The sequence below is a fragment of the Theropithecus gelada genome, chromosome 14 (assembly GCF_003255815.1).
Source record: "Theropithecus gelada isolate Dixy chromosome 14, Tgel_1.0, whole genome shotgun sequence".
Taxonomy (NCBI): domain Eukaryota; kingdom Metazoa; phylum Chordata; class Mammalia; order Primates; family Cercopithecidae; genus Theropithecus; species Theropithecus gelada.
The window spans coordinates 37,376,131-37,397,906 of record NC_037682.1 but is presented as its reverse complement, the minus strand read 5'-3'; the positions used below and the strand labels follow the sequence as shown (position 1 = coordinate 37,397,906).

The window sequence follows — 21,776 nt, the reverse complement described above, 5'->3', positions numbered from 1 at the left end:
CATGCCTGGCCTATTTTTTAATACATGAAGGAAGTTCTATAATGTCTATCATCATTTTTAGTCCTGTCATTACTTTCCCAGGCAAACATATATCACCCGGTGCTAGGAACATCCCAGTAGCATCACACATTATCTCTACGGCATGCACACCTTTCTCAGTCCCTTTCAGCCAAGCCTCTTTCTATGTCTTCTTTAACAAATCCTGTAGATACTTACTGCTATGGTTTGAATGTTTTTGTCCCTCCAAAATTCGTGTTGAAATGGAGTTTCCAGTGCAATGGGAATAAGAGGTGGGGCCTTCAGGAGATTATTAAGTCATGAGAGTTCTGCCCTCATGAATGGGATTAGTGTCTTACAAAAGGCATGAAAGTGGCTTTTTTTTTTTTTTTTTTTTGCCACTTCTGCCATGTGAGGACACAACTTTCATCCTCTCTGCAGGATGGAAAGACAAGACGCTATCTTGGAAGCAGAGGACAAGCCCTTACCAGACACCAAATCTAGCAGCGCCTTGATCTTAGACTTCTCAGTCTCCAGAACTGAGCGATATGCATTTGTATTACATATAAGTGACCCTGTCTGAGATATTTTGTTGTAGCAGCAGGAATGGATGAAGATGCTTGCCAACCAAAGTCAGTAATATGAAAACCTATGACAAATGCTACAAATAGTTTATGAGGGAATGCTCTACATGTCTCAGAGGTACAGCTCTTCTACTATGGAATATTTATTTATAAACCTGCAGGTAATGGAGAATCATTGTAAGCTCTTTAGTAAGAGAGAGGTGTGATAAAATGATGTATTTATTCTTTTCAATTCTTCAAGGCAATTTTCTCAGAATCAATTCAGGTGGTCATAAAACAAACCAGTTGGTTTACATTATTTCAGATATTGCAGGAATGACTTCAATGAATTACAATTTGATTGTAAACATGAAGCACTTTTGCAAAGACTTTACAATGATCATCTATCTGAACAGCCTCTTCACGCCTTTCACAACGTTTACAACTTCTTCGTCTGGTCACTAATGAACTATAAAATGGCCTACATGATTTTTCCTACCTTAAAAAACGTACATTTTTTTTTTCTTCTGCAAAGGGACGATTTAGCATTTTTTTTGATCAGGAAATGGCAACAATATAATCTATTTCTTTTATGCTTTAAGTGTCAGAAAAACATAATTCAGTGCCCTATTATGGTATTGAACTTACTGCCTATATCTTGTAACATTCATTCTGCTGCTTCATTTGTGGGTTCTGTCTCCTTTCTGTTATTAATTTAGTGGCCTCCCAAACTTTTAAAAGTGGATGGGGTTTAGACAATTGTTTTGGGCAAAATTCTCAATCTTAATCACAGGATGTTTTACAATCTGCCCCCAGAGCATCTTTTGGGGGTTAGGTTGGCTAAATCCTTATACATACTTGGTTCCTGGGCTGCTTTTAAACCAGCTAAATGAACTCATTCTGGAAACTTGTCTCACACTTTTCAGCCTCTGTGCCTTTATGCATGCTCTTCCCCCAACTGGAAACATTCTCTAACTCTTCTCCAGAGGAGGTGCATTCATATATCAAGCACCAATTTTTGAAAAAAAAAAACAAAAAACAAACCTTCTTACTGTAAAATAATTTTAGATTTATAGAACATTTACAAAGATTATTCTTATATATCCTGTGCTCAGCTTCCCTCTAATATTAATATCTTACATAACATATTACATTAATCAAAACTAAGAAAATAGAACAGAGAGCCCAAAATTAAATCCCTAGTTACAGGGAAATTTGTTATGCCCTATGTCAGTAATCTTAAGAAGCACCTTTGTTTTATCTTTAAAATACAAATCCATCTATAATTTTTTTTAAAAAACCGAGAAAATAGCAACAGATCAATACCATCAACTAAACTACTTTATTAATATTTCTCCAGTTTTTCTACTACTGTCCTATTCCAGAATATCAGATTGTATCAATCACCATGTGTCCCTAGTCTCCCCCATCTGGACAGTGTCTTGGTCTTTTCTTGTCTCTCATAACTTTGACCCTTTTGAAAAGTAGTGGTCAGGTATTTTGTACAATGTACTTCAATCTAGAAGTACCATGACTGATGTTCTCATGTTTCGCCTGAAGTTATGGATTGAGGGGGAAGAATGCCACCTAGGCAAAGGCCTTTCTCATAGCATCATTCAGCATCATATTAATATGACTCCTTGCTGGTGATGTTAACCTTGATCTCTTGGTTAAGACGGTGTCTGTCAGTTTGTTACTGTGTTTTCTTCCCTATACTGTGTTCAGAGAAGCATGACACTAAGTCTAGCTTATACTCAAGGGAAGGAACGTTAATTTTTACCACCTGGAGGGAGGAGTATTGAAGGATTTGTGGACATATGTTAAAACAACACAGTAATTAATAAATATTGGGGAGGAGATCCTTTGAGGCTACCAGGCATTATTTTAATTCTGAATCAAGTCCTTCTTCCTCCAGGCAGATATTCTAACAATAAAGATTTCCATCCTCTGATTTTCTCACACACAGTTTGTGTAATATATCCACAAATCTCTATCTTTGTTCATTCATCATGATCTACCTGGCAATCCATTCCCTTTTATGTCATACTTAAATGACTACACCCAGAATTTTTAGGTAAATGCTTCCCCTCACTAATTAGGACACATCAAACCTGACTGTTAACCTCTCATTTCACAATTAATCACGTCTATCATGTGTGTGCGTGTGTGCGTGCACGCGCTTGTGTGTGTGTATAGTTATTCAAATCTTGCATTCTATTTAAGTGTAAGAGTTGTCATGGATGTCGGTGTCAGCTAGACTTGCATTTGAAACTCAGACCTGCTAAATATACCTATGAGATATATTGAACAAGTCATTTTTGTATTTTTAAACCTAGATTTGTTATACCTACAGATCGAGACTGTTGTGAGGATTAAGTTAATTGATAGAGGCAAAGCTCCAGGATGAGTGCCCAGCACGCAGGGGGAGCATATTAACTGTGGTTTCTTTACCATGACCAACCACACTTCTATTCACAAACCTTGACCTGTCAATGTTTTCATTTATCTCCTGGAGCTATTGGCTTCCACTCTATAGTTTGTGGGGACCTTAAGTGGTACTTGAGGAAAACAGATGGATGGGTCCCCAGGCCCATCTATATTTGCATCTTTCCTAATAGTCTGCTTTGATATATTCTATATATTATTTTTAGCTTAAGATTTTAGTTTGAAAAATGAGTTCTAAAACTTAATTTTTAAGAAATTTACACTATGCATTTCTTCAGGTGAGAGATAATTTCTTATACTTTTTTTTCGTTCCCCAGTGCAGACCGTAAGATTGTATATGAAATTGATGTCCAATAAATGCACAACTAGTGATGGAACTAAAAGCTCCCTGTGGCTCTTAGTCTTGCAGCAGAATCTGAGGCCTTTTTTTCCACTTATTGTGGTTATTCCAAATGACACATGACTTGTCCCCAAATGGCCATCTACTTTTCTTATAAAAAACCAAGGCTATAAATTGCTTTCTCAGAGACCCAAAAAATATGGGGCTCTTGGAATGGATTAAAATATGTTATTGACTTTCTGAGTATGTTCTAATGGACGAGAAGTTGCTCTTGAAATCTTTTGGAAGTTTATCAAGGTTCATAACAATTCTTGTATTTCTCTGAAGAGTTGGAGATTATATTTACACACACACTCATGCAAGTGCAGTGAGAAACATTCAAAAGTTTAAATACCAACTTTTAGTAGCATTTTTCAGTGGTAGAATTATGCATGCTTCTTATTTTTTCCTTTTTGTATATCTGCATTTCATAGACTTGTTATAAAATTTAATAAAATGTATTTTACTGAGAAACTGTATGCAAAAAAAAAGAGAGAGACGGAGAAAATCAAGGTAGGAGAGAGAAAAAAAGTAAGAGAGAGAGAGAGAAAGAGAATGAAAAGGAGTAAATATTGAAACCTGCATTCGAATTTCTTAATAGATTTTCTCTGCAGTCATTCCTGAATTGCTGTTACCCAAAGCACTTTGTGCTTCCATTTTCTGGTGTCAATGCCATCTGTGGCTTCTCTGTATCTGTGGTAGAAAGGCATGGTAAGTCAATGTCCATAGCATCCCTCAGGGATTACAAAAGCCATCATCCAAAGGCCCTTACGTTCTTAATGAACATGCCCCTGAAAAGGAGCAAACCTGAAGCCCGAGGCTATTGCATATTCTTATATTTTAGACATTGTCATTTTTAAGACAATGGAGTCATAGAACTCTGCACAGAGATTCAGAGAAGACAATATCTGTTCTATTATTCACCCTAAGACACCTGAAGTTCAGAGAGGGGATGTGATTTACCCAAAATGATCCACCTCTTCCTTTGAGAGTTCCTTCTCCACCTTTTCTTGACTTCCTTGCTCAATGGCAACAGCTCTGTAGTCTCAGTTTTCTTGTTAGTCAGTTTTTAGAAGCTGTGTTTGTACAACATTATCCAGATAAATAGGACCAAAAGCAAGAATATCTTGGAAAGAAAGCTGCATCTCATTTCTACTGCCATAGCTACTTTGCTTAATGATCTAAATACACCATCACTTTGGTCAGGGTATTGTTTATTTAAGGAAGAGAGTGTTATTGAAAAGAAGTGAGTGTTATTGAAAAGAAGTGAGCACCATCCATGCAGGGAAACATTGCTCTTAACACACTACCAGTGGAGATGTCAGGGGATGGAGAGAAAGGGAGTAGTAGAGTGCCAGATAGCAAGTTAGGAGAAATCAAGAGACTTTTCATATTTAAGACACAGAAAGAAAAATGTGTAATATCCAATCTGCTCAGTTCACCCAGGCTATCAAGAGCAGGCCAAAGCGAAGGGGTCAGCCATTGGGCTTTGTCCTTTTGAAACAAATACCAGCTGCATTATTTTAACAGTCCAGGCCTAGGCTGCCAGACTTACACTGATTTTTATTAACTGAAGCTTGTTGGTTTCCTATAGTTGCTATAACAAATTACCATGAACTGGATGGCTTAAGACAATGGAAATTTATTCTCTCACAGTTTTGATGGTTAGGAATCCAAAATCAAGGTGTGGGGAGGGTTGATTTCTTCTGAGGGCACTGAGAAAGAACCTGTTCCATGCCCCTCTCCCAGCTTCTGGCTGTTGCCAGCAATCCTTGGTATTCTTTGGCTTGTAGACAGATCATGCCAACCTCTGTCTCTGTCATCACATGGTTCTCCTCATGTCTATATGTCTGTGTCTCTGTCTCTGTCACCACATGGTTCTCCTCATGTCTGTATGTCTGTGCCTCTCTTCTTATTCTTTTTGTTGTTGTTGTTTTGTTTTGTTTTGAGACAAAGTCTTACTCTGTCACCCAGGCTGGAGTGCAGTGGCACGATCTCTGCTCACCACAACTTCCGCCTCCTGGGTTCAAGTGATTCTCCTGCGTCAGCCTCCTGAGTACCTGGAGTTACAGGTGCACACCACTACACCTGGCTAATTTTTTGTATTTTTAGTACAGATGGGGTTTCACCATGTTGGCCAGGCTTGTCTTGACCTCCTGACCTCAGGTAATCGCCCACCTCAGCCTCCCAAAGTGCTAGGATTACAGGTATGAGCTGCTGCACCCAGCCCTTTTCTTCTTGTAATAAAGACACCATTCATGTTGGATTAAGGGCTCACCCTACCCCAGTATCACCTCATATTATTACTTATATTTGCAATTACCCTATTTCCCAGCAAGGTCACCTCCTGAGGTCCTGAAGGTTAGGACTTCAACATATTTTCTTGGGGGACAAAATTCAGCCCATAACAGGGAGCAATGGGCTTAACTGAGCAACGGGCTTGCTTCCTTAATTGAGAAGAGGGTTGGTTGTGTCCAGTTGGAATGATCAAACGTGGCACTTTTGACATTGATTTGTGAGTCAGTGCTCCATGAGAAGTAAGGAAAGGGCAGTAAAGGGAATGTTCAGGGCATTTAAGAGAAGGTGAAGATAAATCCACAGTGGCTGAGCTGTGAGTTTGGGCAAAGCTAATGGTGGGAGCAGGTGAGCCACCTCCAGCAGTAGTTCCTGAGGCTCAGACACACCTCAAGAGGAGAGTTGGTTGCTGGAAGACCAAGTAGGCCCATGGAAGGGAGGAACTTCATCTGTGGAAATATTTAAATGGTTGGGATCAGCTGCCCTCAAGATTGATAACTCTAGCCTATGCCTGCCTGTTTGCCATTATCTTTTGAGAATTCTTGCAAATATATATGAAAGCCGCCATGCTACCCTTCTTCTGTGACTCATTAGCACAAGGGTTGCAAATGAAAAGACCTGCAGGAGCGAGGAAATAAGAGAAATGAGTGAAGGGAGGTGGGTATAGAATTCTGAAAGTCCATAGATTTTTAGTAATTTAATTGGTACTGGGCCTCAGTGCTAGGGAGGATTAAGGGAGTGTTAGAGATTGTATCAAACTAAAGAGCATATGCCGGCTGGTCGTGGTGGCAGGTGCCTGTAGTCCCAGCTACTCGGGAGGCTGAGGCAGGAGAATGGCGTGAACCTGGGAGGTTGAGCTTGCAGTGAGCGGAGATTGCCCCACTGCACTACAACCTGGGCAACAGAGCGAGACTCCATCTCAAAAAAAAAAAAAAAACACAAAAACAGAGCATATGCCCTGCCTGCAGAAAGAGCTACTTGGCTAGAACTGCCATGGGTAACTGTGCACGAGGGCTTTGGCTATGGAGTCAAAAAAGCAAGTGAAATTCAACTTCCTCTCTTCTCACCAAGCTGTGACCCCACTGGCCTCCCTCAGCCCAGTGGGGCACCTTTTTTTATAATTTATGCAAAAGTGCAGTGTAGGCAGAGAGCAGCCCTGGCTGCAGTTCATTACTGGCAGTCTAGAATGTAGGCTCTGTATTTCCAGATGTTTGCATTTCTGAAAAGAAACTGGAAATATGCATCTTCATATGTGATCTCCTAATTTTAGGTGTAAATGTTGAAACCTCCTGCATGGGCCAGTGAATCCATGCCATCAGGCTTTGTACTGTTACTATGTGAGTCTTTTGTGGTAGGAAAAGGGGGGATGGCATAACACCAGTATACAAGCTTGTTGTTAGAAGGCCACAGGTGAGGGCATTGATAACCCTTGCCTCCTAGAGAATTTCAGGATTAGTTACAGGAGTCAAGGGCCCAGTCAGCCCTAGCCTGACCTATCAAAGCAAACCCTTTTGAACATCTTCTGAGTGTGAATTTCTAGTGTGAATGTCTGTGAATTACTAGCTATATCACCTTGAGCAAGTCATTTGGCTTTTCTAAATATTTATTTAGTTTCAGCATCAAAGAAAACTCTTTTGGAAACTTCTTACCATGATTAAATAGGGCAAATCTATGAAGCACCTGGTATGGCTGTTATCCAATACAGCATTCGCTATTATTGTCAAGACTTGGCTTTGAGCACACACTGGTACCTTCTTCACAAGGATGGGCTGCAGCTGCATTCTTATTCTTTTCCCAGATTATCCCCTTGAGAAACAAAGCCTAACAATCCTACCAATGATTATTGCAGGATTCATCTGTGGGGAGCAGTAACCTTCATCATCACCTGCTCTTTACAAGCATGACATAAATAGTCGTATTAAATAACATGAAGGGAACTTGAAGATGATCTGCATCAGTTTCCTCATTTGCCAGATGAGAAAACAAAGCCTCACAGAGAAAAATTACTCATCCATTGCCACACAGCTAAATATCAACAGAACATGAAACGCAGTTTATATTTGTGTTTTCGTTTTAACGTTGAGCTTGAAAGAAGTGTATGCTTTTAATTGAAACTTTAAAGATTGTAGATATTATTTCAAGCAACACTAAGTAATAAATGTGTTCTTAATTGATTTGACAGTGAAATACAATTTTCCAATCTGAAATAAAATGTAAAAATGAAAATATGTGGCCCAAACCCCACCCCTCATTCTCTACCCCATCTTTGAAGGAAATAGATTGTATTGGAAACATCTTGCATTGGGATGTAATAAAAGTTTATATCTAGCTTTTTTAAGTGGAGGGTTTGCTTTGATGTCTTTTGGGGAGAACCTGGGAACAATATGCTTGTACCTTCCATATGAACATGTTGTGAGGATTAAATGATCGGTGCCTAGTACCTCATTAGTCCTCATTCCATGGTAGCTTTGATTCTCTTTCTTATTCCTGCACCACTGTGCCCTATGCCCCATTCCTGGCCAGAAAAGGTATTATGGATGCTATACTTACACGCTATGCTATGAGCATTTTGGGGTCAAATCAGTGTCTTTTATTTTGTTTAGATCTGGAAGCTAGTACAAGAAGTCACCATGAACACACTAAGTAAAAGTTTGTTCAATTTAATTGATTTATTATGCTGCATTCCACTGTAAGAATTCAGATTGTGCTCAGAGCACAAATTCATTTACACATTCATTTGTTTATATGTTTATATCCCTACCACATGCTACAAAGGATTTAAGACTACTCAAACCAATAATATAAATATTATTCTCAAGAAACTCAAGTTGTTGTTGCTTAAATAAAAGGCCAGAATAAAACCCTAGCATGTAATTTATGAAATAACTGCCTCCTTGCACTCTGAGAACTGGTGTAGTAACTGGGCTTCTCTCAGATGACAGCTCACACACTATATGATGGTTTAAAAGAAAGACTCATGGCCTGGAATCAGAGGACCCAGATCAGGAACTCTGAGCAAGTGAAAGTTCTCCAGGTCTACTTTGACACGACCAGGGTGATTCTTCACCAGATCTTCTGTAAGGTGCTTGGAGGAGCAGAGACTTCATGGGTGGCTTATTTTAAATGTTGCTCCAGTTCTCTTCTAGATAAAATAAATCTCATGACCAGCCCCTATTGGACCAGCCAGTGGGGAATATTCCCATGGAGGCTCCAACATCCAGAGCAATGAGGATTCTTGTCAGCAGGTCTTTTCTTGTAAAGAGATTTCAGAAGGGAACCACTGCAGTGAAGCCAGGTGGAGGCATGAAGATGGGTGGCACATGGTTCTGTGGGTGACATAAGGGACAGGTGATGGCTGAGGACCAGGAACCACCTCTGATGGTAATACCCCATAAGCCCCTTCAGAAACACAGACACAACCACTGAACTGGCTGATTTACCCTAAATTGATCAAAATTAAGTTTCCTGTCACAAAGGGGAATGAAGAGCCCTACATATACATTAAGTTCAGCTATAGGGAAGGTGAGCTTTTGTGCTCCTGAGCCTGTGGACTGAAATTTGTACAATGTGCCTACAATTAGGTAGGTTTATTTATTTTTTTTCTGATTTGTATAGAGACATATGTTCATTATAAAAATTTTGTCTGTCTTAATTGTAACACCTGTTTAGTGAAAAAAAAAATCCTTACATTTTCGTAGAACTGTATCATTTCAATGGTATGTGTGTGTGTGTGTGTGTGTTTACTGTCTTATTTAGTCCTAATGATAACTTAAAACGATAAGAATCTAGCCTTATGTTATAGATGAGAAAACTGAGGCTTATACAGCATATAAAAATTACCTGGGATCACCAACTACAAATGGGTGGAGCCAGAATTAGAACTTCTGTCTTCCAACTCTAGTGCTGCTGCCTTTTCTTTTTCTTTTCTGCAGCTCAGTTACCTTTCTTATTATAGCTCTTTGTAAAATCACCTCTTCTCTCTTTCTCAGGGCAGATCATTTCTGTCTTAGTACAAATAAGAAAAGAGATAGGAAAGGGCCTTGGGACCAGTGAAGGGAATCCCAAACATTACCATGTCTTTTGCACTAATACTCCCCAGATCTGAAGTTACGATTTTCTTTCTCCTCTTAAGCAACTGATACCATCCAATTCTTTAGGATTTAGTCCCATAATATTATCCCACTCTACTTTTTACTCATTTACTCCAGGGTCTTTGCCCATTTCTCCCTCCTCAAGAGCCCATTGACTAGAGGATATCAGGTAACAAGAAGATTGATGAGAGGTCCAGAGGCCACAGCTGGGTCAATGAACAGAGATCAGCAGATACTGTGTCCCCTATAAAGGAATTTTAAACACATTCATGTCTCCAGTCTAACTGGAAGAAACCTCATGTTTATCACTGGGACTCAGACTTCATTCATTCATTTATTCATCATATATTTATCATGTGTTGAACATCTACTTAGTGCTAGAAACCATTCTGGTGCAGGGCATTTCAAAAGGAATAGTCCTTTAATCCTATATTTACTGAGTTCCCTTTTAGTGGTAAAAAGTAAATCAAAAGATAATTGCATCTATAGGTGCAACAACAGACCTGACCATCTGTGTCAAGGTCTGCAATTTATGTCAACTATTGCCATTATTATAGTAATCATGAGCATTATCAGTTGTATAGGTAGAGAGTTAGTATTGGCCTGAACAGATGGAAAAGTCTTCAGCAGAAACACACATTTGAACTGGGACTTGAGTTTTGTCAGGCAGTTGACAGCATATTGTGTGATTTGCTTTTCTTGGTGGCAAATGCAAGTTGAGGATCAAGTGTTTCTTTCTCCAGATTTTTAAAAATATGTTTAGTTAGAACCCAGTCTCCTGCTTTTGGAAGCAATGGCTTTTAAATATGGAAGCAATTATCAAAACACCTGCAAAGAAATTTCCACCAATCATTTAAGGATTTATATAATAAAATGATAAACACCAAACATATTTTAACATCAGGACCTTAATTTTAATGGCATAGACTAAGTAAAGCTGCTCAAAAGTGCAGCTCGGAACAACTAATCCTATTTAAAAACAATCAATCTTGTTTGAGTGATGTTAAATGAAAGATCAGATATTTTAAGTCAGGGAACAACAGGAAGCTATAGTCAGGCAAAATAAGCAAAATGAACTTCTATAGACATCATCCTTACATTATCACAGTTTCAGAGGGTACCATCTTCTGTCTTCTGGATACATACTAAGAGTCAAGTGCACACATAAACCCCGATCTATCTGTTGTCACCACCTACAAGCTCATCTCACAGGCTTTACTACCTCCACACACCTGAAGACTGTTTAGAGTCCCTCATAATCCTGTAATCCTGTAAGACTAACTCCTGACATTTGGCAGCTATTTACATAGAATCAATGTTACTCCAACTCTCTGGCATGCCTAAGGTATGGCAGTGGAATGGCCCAACATCTGAGGTCACTGACTATGCATTTTAATTTTTGTGAGAGACCTTGGCCTTTATCATTCTCACAGATATAACTAAAAATGGATGAGCCTTCAAACAGTCACCCAAAATTCCAGGTCCCAGGCACATACCAGAGTTTAACATTAAATTGACTGCAATCTAGTTCCCGCCGAAAACTTAGCTGAGAAAAATGGTATTCATGCAAGAAGTATAAGGGCTATAGTCTCCATTTACCCCTCTAGGATCCATATATAAAATGACAAAAATAGCATTCATAAATGTGCCCATAAATGTCTTTGACAACTCAGCTCCATTTTCCCTCCTCAGGTCTATCCCATTTAACGAAGAGGTTGCAAGACTGAAAACTACATTTGTCAGAAACCTTGTTACCAGAGGACTTGCTAGCAGATTATACCAAAGCACTAGTTTGCAAAGTTAAAAGGAGGGGAAAATAGTGGAAGGTATATTATTGTTTCTCTGGCACTGGCAGATAGCAGTCAGTGGGTTTTAAGACTCATGAAATGTCGTGTGGCTTCCAGGCATTTTGCTGTAAGTGTTCACCTTGGGTTGAAAACACTGTAAGAAATTTTCTGTGATCCTTGCATTATCCTGGGACCCTAAATGCTAGAGGCAACACAGGGGTTAAAGTCATGTGTCGTCCCTTCTTCTGGGAATGTTCTGCATTCAGACACACACATGGTTCACAGATTGATTTCATTCATGCTTCTGCTCAAATACCACTTTCTGATCACTCTTTATAAACGTGCACTCTTTCGTGTCACTTGATCCCCCACACCCTTTCCTATTCTTCATCATTGTACATATTCAATTTTTATTTTTTAATATGTGGTTTATTTACTCATTGATCTTCTATTGGAAAGTCAGCTCCAAAAAGCATGAACTTTGTTTTGTTCACTGTGGTATTCTTGGAAGAGCGCCTACAACATTAAAGGTACACAGTAAATGTTGGTTGAATGAATGAATGTTGAATACGTGCACATATAATGAAGTGTAGTTATGTATTACTTAACAATGGAGATACATGCTGAAAAATGCTTCATTAGGCAATTTTGTCATTGTGTGAACATCATAGAGTGTACTTACACAAACCTAGATGGTACAGCCTGCTACACACCTAGGCTGTATGATATAACTTATTGCTCCTAGACTACAAATCTCAACAGCATGTTACTGTACTGAATACTGTGGACAGTTGTAACACATTGGTGAGTATTTGTGTATCTAAACATAGCAAACATAGAAAAGGGACCGTAAAATTACAGTATTATAATCTTATGAGACTGCGGTCATATATGCTGTCTGTTGTTGACCAAACAGTTGTTATGCAGCACATAACTATAGTTAATAATAATAATAGTAACAGGTAACCTATATGAGCCATTCTATATGCTAGCACTATTCTAAGTACTGACATGCATCATCCCATCCAATTCTCCCAATAACTCTGTGGTAAAGGAGGCAATGAGGATTATCTCTCAGCATTCCATTCTCCTCGAGGCAGTGTTTCTATATTGGTTCAGGGGTAGAAGTGACAGCATCAAAGGGAAGCCCAGAATCTTTATCTGATGGCTGGAGGAGAGACTTCTCTCTTCTGGATAAGAAGCAGAAAGCATGTGATACAGGATACTCCAGCAGCCATTTCACTACCACAAGCTGGATCAATGTAAGGTTGAATTTAGTAAGATTTCAAAGAAGGCAAAAGACAGATAAATAACTTGGGCCTATGGTTACATCACTGAGCTGCTGCACCAAGCCTTGCCTGAAGCTCATCCTACTTCTTTCACTTATATAAACCAATAAATTCCCTTGATTATTTAATCTAGCTTGAAGGATTTTGTTGTTGTTACTTGCAACTGAAAGCATCTTAACAAATCCAGGTAGATACTATTTAGTATCTGTGTGATCTAAAGCAAATCATTGAACTCTGCTTCTGTTCCCTCATTTTTAGAGTGAGGATAATAATACAACTTAGCTCTGGATTTGTTGTGGGGATTAAAAAATAATGTAGGTAAAAGCACCAAGCATAGTACCCAACACATAGTAAGACATTAGTACATATGATCTAACATTACTTTAAGAAAGTTTACAGTGAAAGGAAGAATGGAGGAGTGTAATTGTTTTAGATGAGACATCTGACCATATTTATTCCCGTGGCAACTTTTAGATGCTTCTGTTACCATGCATATGTATTTTGACACTTTGTTTACCTGTCAACCTCCTGTGAGCTTCTAGAATTTAGGAGGCAAGACCATGTCTTAATGTTCTTTGTCCTAGTGTCCCAATGTCCAGCATTGTGTAAGGCATATGGCAGGTATTTCACTGAAGTTTCTTGAACTAAAGAATTAACTTGTGAGAAACGAGCCTGAGAAGAAGAATAAAGAGTTAAGTGTTGGAAAAAGCATAACTAATGGACTAAGTTTCAGGGGCAGGCAGAAGGAGAAGTGACCAGAGCCCAGGTGGAGAGATTAGCCTCAGAAAGAAGGAAGGTTAATAACCAGTGGGATCCAATTTCTGCCCCCAAATGACCGTCATCACATTTCTTTTAGAGCTATGCACACAGCCAGGCACTAAATATTTCCCAGTGACTATGACTACAGCAAAGCTTACTAAAAACATTTGTAACAGAAAAAATATCACAGTGAACTTTCCTTCACAGGGGCTGGGGCCAGTGAATTCATGTTTATGTTACAGATGAAACTGAAAACGACTTTTTAGAGAGATAATCGTGATATGTCTTTAATATTAATATTCACTACATAATACAGTATTGTGAGAATGGAACATCTTCAACAGAGAAGCGACAGAAGTTTCATAAGCTCCCGTTACGTTAATAAAAATTGTAATAAATATCTTGACACTGTCTAGTAGTATTTTTAGAAATATTTCATTTTTTCTTTACCATTAGGTGTGTTGGGGGGAACAAAGCATATATTGTTACTCTTCTGTAAATATGGATTAATCATGGATCAAATCATTTGTAGTAAACCAAGTTCAACAATACCATTGTTCTTGAATTAAGCAGCAGCAATAATGTTCCTGACACAGGGTTGTCCCTGGGGATACAGAGATAATTGAGGCATGACTCTGCCTCATAAAAAATTACACTTTTTCTTAACTCACATCCAGCTATTGATATCAGGTTTAAGGAGGAAGAAGGCAATAAAAGACGGTTAGGTAAACTTGACGATTCTGCTTTTTTTTTTTTTTTTTTAACAGTAGCAAGGCATCTCCTGGGGCTAATCAAGATTGAGCCCAATGTTTCATATACCTAGCTAACATTTTCCACTTTTGTGATTATCCAGCGCTCCCATGTAACCCAGGCTGCACTGGTGGGCATATGCTCCCCTTCGTGGAGATTTAAAATGTTATATAAGTAAAAAGCACAACAGAAACACCTGTTAACCACTTCTGAGCAAGTCTAAGAGGGGCAGGTGTGTGGACTGTTCCACAAGTTGTCTCAGAACCTTTATTTTTGTGCATTGGAAGATCTGTTTCTTTTTTTTTTTTTTTTTTTTTTTTGAGACAGAGTCTCGTTCTGTCGCCCAGGCTGGAGTGCAGTGGCCGGATCTCAGCTCACTGCAAGCTCCGCCTCCCAGGTTCACGCCATTCTCCTGCCTCAGCCTCCCGAGTAGTTGGGACTACAGGCGCCCGCCACCTCGCCCGGCTAGTTTTTTTTTTTTTTTGTATTTTTTAGTAGAGACGGGGTTTCACCGTGTCAGCCAGGATGGTCTCGATCTCCTGACCTCGTGATCCGCCCGTCTCGGCCTCCCAAAGTGCTGGGATTACAGGCTTGAGCCACCGCGCCCGGCCTGGAAGATCTGTTTCTAATTTGGACTCGTGCAGGAAATGGTTTGCATTGCCAGAGGTAATTTAGATGTTCTTTTCAACTTTTCCCACAACTGCATCCTTCTTCCTTTGTACTCTCCTACCCCACAATTGCCAAAGCTCATGAAGACAAAAATACTTTCATTAGAGAGAGAAAGCTGCAACATGATGCATGGCCAGCACTTTGCAGAGCAAGATAGAAGAAATCAAGGTTTTGTAGATTATACATCAGTGGATAAAGCCCTAGAAATTAAGGATGTACCATAAGTACAAACTTTTGAGCAAATGCATCAGCAACGCTTTAGACTCAGTAGAAAGGTCCTAAAAGAAACAGCAGACACCCCAGCATCCGTGCCACACATGTGACTGGAGTAAGGGATTCTTAAGGAAGACACAGACTGTCCCAGATAAGGGGTTGGTTATCATCACTTCCCTAATGATGGTAGAGTACATTTATTCAATGTTGACTATGTATCAGGTGCTATGTTAGTGCATTATGTACTCAATCCATACTTACTCTAACTTGATCCAAGACAACCCTTTAAATTCACTACAATTACTGTCTTAATTATGAATAAAGATAATGAGACTCTCAATAGCAAAGATATAGAAACAACTTAAGTGTCCATTAGTGGATGACTGGATAAAGAAATTGTGAGATACATGCCATTCAGTCTTTAAAAAGAATAAAATCATGTCTTTTGCAGCCACATGGATGAAACTGGAGGTCACTATCTTAAATGAAATAAGCCAGATGGAGAAAAGTCAAATATCACACGTTCTCACTCATAAGTGAGTGCTAAAAATGTGTACACATGGACATAGAGAATGGAATTATCAACAGCGGAGACTCAGAAGAGGGCAGGGAAAGGCAGTGGATAATGAGAAATTATAGGATGGAGGAAGGTAGTGGATAAAGAGAAGTTACTTGATGAGTACAATGTATGTTAGACTCAGATGATGGATCCACAAGAAACCCTGACTGGACCACTATGCAATCTGTGCATGTAACAAAATTGCACTTGTACCCCGTAAATTTATACAAATTAAAAACAACAGACAAAAAAGTAACTGCCCAAGATTACCCCTGGCCAGAACTCAAAGGTATATCTCTCTAACTGAGTTTGCTCGTGACCTCTATATTCGAGTACTGTTTTATCAGGGAGGAACTGGAAACTAATAGAAAAATTCATCATTGACCCTTTACGATCTGTGGTGTGTATGCTGCTCGTAGTTGCAAGTCGCATATAATGTTTTTATTCCCTAGCATGCATTTATTCATTTATTTGAACTTTTTTCTTTCATAAAATGTAATTGTAAAATAATACCTGAAATACTCCTGGAGATAAAAGACAAACATACAAATTTCAAGAAGTACCTGGAATACATACAAATTGGAACATCGCTTATTTGTGAAAGAATCAACTAGATATTCTAGAACTGAAAACGCAAGAATAAAAAAGTAAGGACCTATAGGATGAATTTAGCAGCAGTAAAATGATAAAAAAAAAAATTGAGGAGAAAGATACTTAAATACATAGAAGGTTTAGCATGCATTTAATTGGAGTCCCAAAAGGAGAAAAGGGAAAGGGCAGAGGTTATAAATTCTTTAATTATGTTGAGTTGCATATTCATTTTTCATACTTAACCTTTTCTGAAATAAAGATGTATCTTACAGTTTGATATCTTTTTTTTTTTTTTTTTTTTTGCCCAGGCTGGAGTGCAGTGGCGCGATCTCGGCTCACTGCAAGCTCTGCCTCCCGGGTTCACGCCATTCTCCTGCCTCAGCCTCCGATTAGCTGGGACTACCGGCGCCCGCCACCACGCCCGGCTATTTTTTTGTATTGTTAGTAGAGAACGGGATTTCACCGTGTTAGCCAGGATGGTCGTGATCTCCTGACCTCGTGATCCCCCGCCTTGGCCTCCCAAAGTGCTGGGATTACAGGCGTGAGCCACCGCGCCCGGCCACAGTTTGATATCTTACATATCACTTTTACTGAAGCTGGGCATCAGTTATCAATGATCATTCTTGTGCATGTTTGAATATCAAAAGGATAACCACGAAAACTTCCAGAATGGGAGGTCAGTTATTTGGAAGAAAATCTCAAGGACAATAATGCAACACTCTCTTCACCTCCCTAGGAAACAAATGTTTGTGGGGAGAGAATGAAGGAGATCAATCAGAATTGTTTAACAATGTTCTCAAAGAGGTCAGTAGTAGGCTAGCTTTACATAATTTCAAAGCCAGATTGAGAGTCTATCACTATAGCTTTTTGTTCCTTTATGGAATATTTGAGAATATGCTATACACAGACAGTAGTCAAAATGTGATTAGGAAAATTTGGATTCTTAGTGGGAAAAAGTTGTGGGAATATCTATGTTGGTAATTGTTTTGCATATATTTTCCTTATTGGTATTGTGATGATGAATTCTATATATCAACCTGGCTTGGCCACAGTGCCCACATATCAGGTCAAGCATTATTCTGTATGTTTCCATGGGTGTATTTTTGGATGAGTCTTACTTTTATTTATATCTGTAGACTTTGAGTAAAGCAAGTGCCCTCCATAATGTGAGTGGGCCTCATCCAGTCCATTGAAGGCCTGAACAGAACAAAAGGCTGACCTCACCTAAGCAGGAGGGAATTATCCAGCAGACTGACTTTAGACTTCATGTGCAATATTGGTTCTTCTTGATTTCCCGACAGACTGCCTTTGGACTCGAACTGAAGCTCTTTCCAGAGTTTCCAGCCTGCTAGCCTCCCCATCAGATTTTGGACTGACTAAGCTTTCACAATCACATGAGCCAATTCCTCAAAATAAATATATTTATTTCTGTATACACATCCTATTGGTTCTGTTTCTCTGGAGAACTCCAACAAATATAGATCTAAACAATGACATATAACACAACTTTGTCTTAGAAAAAGAGCTTCTGCAACAAGAGTAAGATCCAAATTCTTAAGTGACAAGGGTATACGTTATAGTTTAATTAATCAGCCATGAGTCTCTTCTTTTTTTTTTTTCTTGGATATGTGAATTAGTAATGCAAGTTATAATTGACAGTGTTATGAACATGATGAAATAAGGTATTTAAAGAGATAATGATTGAAAAGTTCCCTGATCTCAATCTACGGATTTCAAATGTCCATTGAGTTTCATGATTTAAAAAGAAAGGAGAAAGAAAAGAAGGAAATCCACATCCAAATATAGTGAAAGTGTAGAAATAGAAAGCCAAAAACAAAGAGAAAAAACATTAAAGACATTATCTTTAAAGGAGTAACAGTAGTACTGACCCTGACTACTCCTAATTAAAATCAGTGGAATGGATGTCATTAAGGCACTAAAAGAAAACACTTGCCAACCTAGAATTTTATAGCCAATCAAATATTTATCAAGCATAAAGATGGTGCCAGCACGGTGGCTCAGGCATGTAATCCCAACACTTTGGGAGGCCAAGGTGGGAGATTCACCTCAGCCTAGGAGTTTGAGACCAGCCTGGACAACATAGTGAGCCCTTGTGTCTACAAAAAAATTTTAAAAATGAGCTGGGTGGGTAGTCTCAGCTACTCGGGAGGCTGAAGGGGAAGGTTTGCTTGAGCCCAGGAGGTCAAGGCTGCAGTGAGCCGTGATTGTGCCACTGCACCCCAGCCTGGGCTACAGAGTGAGACTCTGTCTCAAAAAAATAAAATAATAAAATATAAAATAAAATTAAGCTGGGATAAGATAGTCTCCAGTAAATAAGCACTCATAAAATCCACAAGACAAACTGCTCTAAAGAGTACTTAGTGGCATCCGGAAGACACACAATGAATGGAAAGCAACCAAAATGCAATATGATGGGAATAAAGCTAAATCAACATTGTATATAATGATAACAATTTGTTTCACGTTAAAATATAGAGCAAACTTGTATATACACAAAAACATGTACATCAAGAGAAGGTAAACAAAGTGAAAGTGTGTAAAGGTCTTTGTATTGTCCCGGAGGAGGTAAAATTACCAAGTACCATTAGATTTTGGTAAGTCAATGGTGCGTGTTATAATTTCTAGTGTAATTACTCACAATAAAAGAAGGGTTGCATTCAAACTAGTAAAGAAAAATGTAACAAAAAAATTCAAAAGAATTTGACCAAAGGATGAAAGGAAATATAATAATATAAATATAATAAAAACAAGACAAATAGAAAGCAAATATTAGGTTAAACTACCTGAACTTGTTGCTTTATAAGAAAAAAAGTGGTCATACATTGCCAATTTTATCTAACTCATCCTGTAGTAAGTAGATACATCCCAGAATCTATGAGGAATAATAATACAGGTATCAGACTTCACATTGGCAACACTGGATGAGCCAGTGAAGCAATATCTTCAGAGTTCTGGGTGGAAAAAATGCTAGATTTGGAATTATTTAATCAGCCAAGCCACTAAGAGCCAAGTTGAGATATTTTTGGACAAAGAAGAACTTAATTGTCCAAAATGGTCTTATTTTTGGACAAATAAGAAACTTAGAAGTCTGTGTCTACACACCCTCTATTGAAAAATTACCCAAGGAGATATAGTACCAAAGAAAAAGCAAACCCAGGTACAGACTTGCTTTGTTTTATGACACTTTGCTTTACTGAGCTTCACAGATTGTGTGTTTTTTACAAATTGAAGACCTGTGGCAAGCCTACATGGAGCAAGTCCATTTTTCCAACAGCATGTGCTCACTTCATATCTCTGTGTCACATGTTGGTAATTCTCACAATATTTCAAAATTTTTCATCATTATTCCATTTGTTATAATGATCTGTGATCGGTGATCTTTCATGTTACTATTGGAATTGTTTTGGGGCACAATGAACCTCAGTCATATAAGATGGGGAACTTAATTAATAAATGTTTGTGTCCTAACTGCTCTACTGACCAGCTGTTTCCTGATCTCTCTCCTTCTCCTCAGGCTTCTCTATTCCCTGAGACACAACAATATTGAAATTAGGTCAATTAATAACCCTACAATCGCCTCATTTTTAAGTGTTCAAGTAAAAGGAAGAGTTGCACATCTCTCACTTTAAATCAAAATCTAGAAATGATGAAGTTTACCAAGGAAGGCATGTTGAAGGCTGAGATAGGCTTCGTGTGCCAAATAGCCGAGTTGTGAATGCAAAGAAAAATTATTGAAGAAAATTGAAAATGCTACTCCAGTGAACACATGAATCATAAAAAAGCAAAACAGCCTTACTGCTGGCATAGAGAAAGTTTTAGTGGTTTGGATAGAAGATCAAATCAGCCACAATATTCCCTTAAGCAAAAGCCTAATCCAGAGCACGTCCCTAGATTTCTTCAATTCTGTGATGGCTGGGAGATAAGTGAGCAAGCTGCAGAAGAAAAGTTCGAAGGTAGCAGAAGTTGATTCATAAGGTTTAACAAAAGACTTCTCCAGAACATATAAGTGCCAGGTGAAGCAGCAACTGCTGATGGAGAAGCTACAGCAAGTTATGCAGAAGATATAGTTAAGATCATTAGCAAAAGTGGCTATACCAAACAACAGATTTTCAGTGGTGACAAAACAGCCTTCTATTGGAAGAAGATGCCAGCTTTCATAGCTAGAGATTAATCAATGCCTGGTTCTGAAGTTTCAAAGTATAGTCTGACTCTCCCATTAGGGGCTAAAGCAGCTGGTGAGTTTTAAGTTGAAGCTAATGCTCATTTACCATTCCAAAAATCCATGAGCTCTTAAGAATTATGCTAAGCCTACTCTGCCTATGCTCTATAGATGAAATAACAAAGCCTAGATGACAGTGTACCTGTTTGTAGCATAGTTTACTGAGTATTTTAAGCCCACTGTTGTGACCTACTGCTCAGAAAAAGATTCCTTTCAAAATACTACTGCTCATTGACAATGCACCTCATCACCCAAGATTGCTAATGGAGATGTACAAAGGGATTAATGTTGTTTTCATGTCTGTTTACACAACATTCGGTCTGCAGGCCATGAACCATGGAGTAATTTCAACTATCAAGTCTTCTTGTGTAAGAAATACATTTTGTAAGGCTATCGCTGCCATAAATGGTGATTCATCTGATGGATCTGAGCAAAGTAAATTGAAAAAACTTTTGGAAAGGATTTACCATTCTAGATGCCACTAAGAACACTGGTAATTTTGGGGAGGAGGTAAAAATATCAACATAATAGGAGTTTGAAGGAAGTTGATTCCAACCTTCATGGGTGACCATGAAGGGTTCAAGACTTCAGTGGAGAAACTAATTGCAGATATGGCGGACATATTTCTTGCATGAGAATTAAAATTAGAAGTGGAGCCTGAAGACATGATGAATTGCTGCAATCTCATGATTAAACTTAAACAAATTAAGAGTTGCTTCTTATGGATGAACAAAAAAGTGATTTCTTGAGAAAGCTCACCATCTATTCCTTGTAAAGATGTTGTTAACGTTGTTGAAACGATAACAAGGAACTTAGAATATGATATAAACATAGCTGATAGAGCAGCAGCAGAGTTTGAGAGGATTGCCTAAAATTTTGAAAGTTCTACAGTGGGTAAAATGCAATCAAATAGCATCACATGCTGCAGAGAAATCTTCCATGAAAGGAAGAGTCAATTGATATGACAAATTTTATCTTATTTTAAGAATTGCCACAGCCATTCCAGCCTTCAGCGACTACCACCCTAATCAGTCAGCAGCCATCAATATCGAGGAAAGACCCTTTGCAAGCAAAAAGACTACAATTCGCTGAAGGCTCAGATAATTGTTAGCATTCTTAGCAATAGGGCATTTTAAAATTAAGGCATGC

At 38.6% G+C, this 21,776-nt stretch overlaps 1 long non-coding RNA gene across 1 annotated transcript in view; it reads right to left on the bottom strand.

The window, feature by feature from the left end:
* Positions 1-3,624: 3,624 nt before the first annotated feature.
* LOC112606968 overlaps positions 3,625-21,776 on the bottom strand; it is a 48,260-nt gene continuing 30,108 nt past the window's right edge. The window contains exons 3-4 of the long non-coding RNA XR_003115716.1: positions 7,360-7,535; positions 3,625-4,077 (exon numbers count right to left, since the gene is read on the bottom strand). This is a non-coding gene — a long non-coding RNA (uncharacterized LOC112606968). The remainder of the gene's footprint in view (positions 4,078-7,359; positions 7,536-21,776) is intronic.